We start from the raw sequence: 6000 nt of genomic DNA, 5'->3' as shown, positions 1-6000 counted from the left end.
AGAGACTCTTAAAAACTGAACACAAACTGAGGGTTGATGGGGGGGTGGGAGGGAGGGGAGGGTAGGTGATGGGCATTGAAGAGGGCATCTTTTGGGATGAGCACTGGGTGTTGTATGGAAACTAATTTGACAAATTTCATATAATAAAAAAAATAAAAACCCAAGATTTTATACAAAAAAATAAATCTCTCTCCCTCTTCTGATAGATAAATAGGCAGGCAGACACACAGACATGTTTGTAGATGTGTTAAAGACTGTGTGTGTGTGTGTGTGTGTGTGTGTGTGTGTGTGTGTGTGTGTTTATAGAGAGATACATGCATATGTTTTTATTGGTTCTTTTTTTCTAGAGAATCCTGACTAATACACCTAGAAAAATTAATTTTAGGCCCGATGTTTTATCATTTGGGGATCATAAACAATGTCACATCACTTAAAATGTAATATATATTAGCTGATATGAGAAACTCTACTGACTGCTCTTTTTTAATTGCCCGAGTCACTAAAAAAGGAGGTGAATGCATCATATAATCGACCATTAGGAGATGTTGATTCCTTTCCATAGTCCTCCCCTTCTCTATGAAATGTGGAGATTACAGGGAGTTAAAAGAAAAAGTCTGACACACGTTTAATTTTCAGATACGCCCTTCCAGATCCACCTGGAGTGGACAGACACCACAAGTTTGGCTGCTTGAAGCTGTGTTCTCCTGAGAGGGACTTTGACGTGAGTTGTGCCCTGTTCTCCCTTTGCCAGTTTGAAGTCCGGTTCTCATGCCTCGGAACAATTTAGAGAAATATTTAACACCGTGATTGTAGTTTACCATTGTAAACGTGAAGCGCAGCTTCTGTGGATGACCACATTGCAAAATATTGGCTCTTTTATTAAAGATTAACGTATTGCCTTAGCTGATGTTTGCCTGTCATTGGGGCTGCAGAGGGGACTGGGAGCCTCCTTGAATGCAGCTTGGCCAGGCCGTAGGGAGGAGGGGACTTCCACCTAAGTGTTTGGACGGGCAAGGTCTCAGGCAGCACCCGGAGTTTCAGGGGTGACATCTCTTTCCCTTTGGTATGTCCCAAATTTATACCAGAGCTCTAAGTAGGACCCCCAGCAGAAGAACTTTTCAGTAGTCTGATTTTCCATGCCCAGGAACACTTCAAGGAAATACATTTTAGGCACCAATTTCTCCATTTTCTACTTTCGCAAAGTTTTTTGTTGTGTTTTGTTTTTTGGTGGTGCGTTTCAAAGTTCCGAGAACTTGAGACACGAGGCTCTCAAGAGGGGTGACAAAAAAAAAAGCGTTCATTCATAATGGGTCAAGGGGATAACAGTAACACCTACCTGATAGGCTTATCTAGAGGTTTGTGTAAGTCAACACTACTGGTAAAGCACTCAGAACATTGGCTAGCACATGACGAGAGCCACATAATCAGCTTGTTAAGTAAACCCACAGCCGAGCTTGGTAAAGGCTGCCTTGCCCCTGGCAAGGAGACACTCGGCCCTCCTTGATACCAACAGTAGCACTAAATCACAACTCCGACTTCTTAGTCCACAGCACTGAGGGAAGAACGGGTCTGTGTTGTAACAAAAACAGAACAAAGTTTCAAGCACACAGAAACTCTAGAGCAAGATGTAAAGATCAAAGAACATCTCCTGTTTTCCTTCTCTTTCTGTTTTGAACCGTATCTTACGAGACTGAAAGGGGTGCCACCTGTTCCTTGAGGCAGGTTATCAAGGCCAGATATGCAGACGTTAAGGAGACCTCTTTTCCCACGGCAGTAGAGCCCACGCTGTGGGCTTCAGGAGTACTCAAGTGTCTTGTGGCACATTCGGGAAATGGCATTTTTGATTCACATCTTAGATAATCCTGATGTGGGTGTTTTGAGAATCACCCTTGGAGCAACAGTTACAGTCCATTATTAAAGTACGAATTCATAACTTTTGAGGTACGCTGGCATTGAATAAGCTACCTGATGTTTTGCATTTTTTAGAATTTTAGACGGAATGAGAATAAAGAACCTAGTAACCATTATTCTGGATTCTCACATGCAAAATGCATGTTCTTTGAATAGCAGTTTCCTGTATTTAACATTTCTGACCTAACCTTTAATATCACATTAGAGTCCTTAATTCTTTTTCTGTTTTGTAAACTACTAAGAAGCAGTTGAGTGGTTCAAGCAATCCAAGAGCGTGTATTCCAAACAATAATACCATTTGGGTGTGAGCGTGGCGCGTATGCCACGGGGAAAGCTTTGTACGTAGGGATTTTCTTCGGTGCTTCTGCACTGCACCACGAAGCAAAGTTCAGCAAGGTTGTAGCCGGCTCTATCAAAATTTTTAAAAATCGATGGTAGATCAGTCTATTAAAATAACTTCTGCTTATAGCCATAGGGTACATTAAAGTACATGAAAGTATGTTTTACCTGTTTACTCATTTTTGAGTTGATACATGTAAGAGTGTGGATGGATTTTATCTGCGGCTCAATATATAACTTTATTCGTGTGTATGTGTTAGAAAATGGCTCATGTTAGATGACTTTCAAACAACTTTTAAAAACAGTGTCATTAATAAATGTCACATATCACGGAAACCATGGTTTTCCCAAAGATGAAAATTACAGGAAACAGGACCATTGAATTCTAGGAAATTAGTGTCTCTACCAAGGACAATGGTCTTTTAAATTTCGACATTCCTTTGAAGTCATGCCTTTTCAGATAAGCATGTGGGACAGTAGGTGCTTATATACAGTGACTTTGGGTTATGTTGATGGTATTATGAGAGCTCTGGCTTTTCCGAATGCTCAAATTTACCATGTTCGGTCAGCATTTGTTTTCCTGAAATATTTTTTTTCCTAAAGGGAAGAAATGTCATTTAGTGTTTAAGGACATCACCTTTCTGTCTTCCAATATAACATAACAGGGACTTTAAATTTCCTTCCGTACTAGTAAGGTGAAACCATCATTTGCTGGTTAGAATGATTAATTCATGAAAATACCAGATGGTAAGGAGTGTGTATGAAAGACAGGAGCTCTAGAGGAACCACAGTGTTACATTGCATGGGGGAGAAAAGAGAAATTATGACCTCTATCTAAAAGAAACCCAAGGAGTGAAAGAAAAACCCCTCAGAAAGTGCACACGGGAAGTGATTAGTGGCAGTTGAACAAAGGGCGGATGTTAAGTGAAACATTTTAAGGACTAAGTATATGTGAACTCGGGCCCTGAGTGATTTAATAAGGATGATATTCATGGCCTAAGTGTAGAGCCATACATTTTTCCAAGAGCCCAGAACATTCTCAGAGGCTTTGTCATAGGTGGGGGCATTGTCTTTCTTGCCTAACCTATTTTTACAACCTCTTTTAAGTGGACACTCTGCCCACCTTCCACAAACCCACCATGACAACCTCCTACATAAATTCCTCCATATTTAGACCATTGCTTGGAGGAAAAAAAAAAAAAAATCCACACTTCTTAATAATTGTAAGCTACAACTAAAGTTACAACTCTTTGGAACCAAAAGATCTAGGTAGAATTGGACAAACCTTGGCAATTTTGTAGCCTGTGGAAAACTAATAGCCCTAAAAGATTTATGGGAACTTGAGGGCCTGTTCTGCCTCTTTAGTTGTGTTTCTGCAAGGGCTGGTGGGTTGTCCCATGTGTGAAACCTAGTTCCTTTATGAGATCTCACATACACACACACACACACACACACACACAAAGATAATCTCACAAAAACGATGGATCTACTCAGGAATATGCAGGCTGCTGAAGATCTGTGGTCCTTGGGGGGAAGCTACGTTGTATACAGCAGACACAAGAGTTCTCTCCCTTGCCCTTCTTTCTCCTCACATTCTCTCCTCCTCCTCTGAAGCAAAACAAACTTCTCTCATTGCTGCCTGTGCGGGCACTAAAATGATGAACGTTCGGGGCGCCTGGGGGGCTCAGTGGGTTGGGCGTCCGACTTCAGCTCCGGTCGCGATCTCGCGGTCCGTGAGTTCGAGCCCCGCGTCGGGCTCTGGGCTGATGGCTCAGAGCCTGGAGCCTGTTTCAGATTCTGTGTCTCCCTCTCTCTCTGCCCCTCCCCCGTTCGTGCTCTGTCTCTCTCTGTCTCAAAAATAAATAAACGTTAAAAAAAAATATGAAAAAAAATAAATAAAATGATGAACATTTTTGGTTGTCGGGTCATAAATTTGGGGTTTCACCATCCATCTCGAGGTGCTCTATGAAGAGTTTTTACCACTACAGAGAGTTCTCCTGTGGTGGGTATCTTCTCATGGTCCCTCGGAATTTTCTCTGTCCTGCCCTATGGACCACATCAACAAAAGCCTCCCACCTTAGGCTTCCAGTTAGATTCAGCTAGTGGGAGGCCCTGAAGGTGATAGGAGGCTGGGGGAAGGGGAGGTCGAGGCACACCTTTCCTCCGTGGCCTCTGGCAGATCCCAGGGTGGGTCGCGTCCCTCCTCATTGCCCTCTCTGGGTCTGGCCTGTCTTCTGTTTCCACTTCAGGCCTAGGCTTGGCAAAGGGTTCCCGGGGAGTGACGTGAGCCCTTTTTGGTATCTTTAAACCCTGATCCACCTTTGTGACTAGTCTGTTAACGCTACTCAAATTACCCAGCCGAGTGTGCCAGGAGTCTGACTTCCTGTGTTGAATTAGGTGCCGGCTGTAATAGTGCTGTAATTTCTCCACTTGAAACCACGTGGTGTGTGAAACCTAATGTTCCACCTTTCCTTGAACCTAATAGTGTCGTAACTCTGTGCCTTCCTGTGTTTGCCCTCCTGCAATATAATGCTCTTTTTCCTCCTTTGCTGCCTGGCACATCTCTCTTTAAGATCCCTCTCAGATATCACTTGTCTGGGGCGTCTTTTCTCTGGCCCCCCGCCCAGAAGTGTTGCTCCAAATGTTTTGACCTATTTGTCTCTCTCCCCCAGGAATTATGCCTTCATTCATGCACTTATTTCCCCAAACAATTATTTACTTATCTTCTACATTTTAGACACTGTTCTCAATCCGTGGGAACACAACGTCGAACAAAACAAAGTCCCTGCCCTCACGAAGCTCATATTCTTGTGGGAGAGACAAACAATAAATCAGTGAACAAACAGGTTTATGGTACATCAGGTAGGAATATGTATTATGGAGATAAACAGACTGGCTCGGGGGTACCCTGTGTTGGAACAAGAAGTCTACAAAAGCATAGTTGTTGCCTGGAAGGCCTGAGGGCAGAGGTGGTATTTGAGCAGAGCCCTGAGTGAAGTGAGGATAGTATCTGCAGGTGAGTCTCTTAGCCCAGGAAACAGCAGTGCAAATGTCCTGAGGGAGAAGCACTTGCAGGGTAGAGCATGGAGCCCAGTGGGCTGCGGAAGCCCTAGTATAGGAGATGAGGGACTTCTGGGGAGAGGTGAGCTCAGGGCAAGCCTCATGGCCCAGGACCACAGATTTGAAACCTCCTGGGGAGCTGTAAGGAGTGCCCTGACTCGCCTGTGTATTTTGTGACCCCCAGTGCCTTGCACCGTGTCTGGATGCACAGGAGATTAAGTTGTAGTAGTTCTCAGTTAATTCTGTGATCCAACCGTCCCCCGCCTGTAGCCAACATAACTTCCCTACGTGTGACAAAAATAACTGTCCTTTCTTGCAGATGTAGCACCATGCAGTAGAGCTGACATCCAAGGTGACAAGGCTGGGGAGCGGCCAGCCCTGTCCCAGCTAGTCTCTGCCTGTGTGTCTGTCTCTTCCTAATGTGCGAAGTTCTGTTCAAACCACAGGCACCGAACACCATGCAGCATACTGCACAAACTTGGTAAAGTTGAAGCCAGGCAACAAAGATGCGGTTCCACGTCCGTCAGAACTACGAGCTCGTTTTTCACAAATTTTGGCTAGTTATTTCTAATTTCTTAGGTCAATTTTTATTGAATTAAAAACAATGAAGGTCGGTATGACTTTCACTGAGGAAAACAGATACTGATAACTCATGTATTAACAGAATTATCTCCTTGCTTAAAGATAGGT

The 6000-nt window shown here is 43.6% G+C and overlaps 1 long non-coding RNA gene across 3 annotated transcripts in view; it reads left to right on the top strand.

The window, feature by feature from the left end:
- The window catches only part of LOC125924885 (uncharacterized), an 85684-nt gene that overhangs the window by 33502 nt on the left and 46182 nt on the right, over window positions 1-6000 (top strand). For 2 of the 3 annotated variants that reach the window (XR_007458613.1, XR_007458612.1), the window contains exon 2: window positions 637-902. This is a non-coding gene — a long non-coding RNA (uncharacterized LOC125924885). Of the gene's footprint in view, window positions 1-636; window positions 903-6000 lie in introns of those variants that run through there. The other variant, XR_007458614.1, reaches the window with a different exon arrangement.

This window comes from Panthera uncia, chromosome F2 (assembly GCF_023721935.1).
Source record: "Panthera uncia isolate 11264 chromosome F2, Puncia_PCG_1.0, whole genome shotgun sequence".
Taxonomy (NCBI): domain Eukaryota; kingdom Metazoa; phylum Chordata; class Mammalia; order Carnivora; family Felidae; genus Panthera; species Panthera uncia.
Note: the sequence above shows the minus strand (reverse complement) of the source record. Positions and strands in the feature narration are given on the sequence as shown.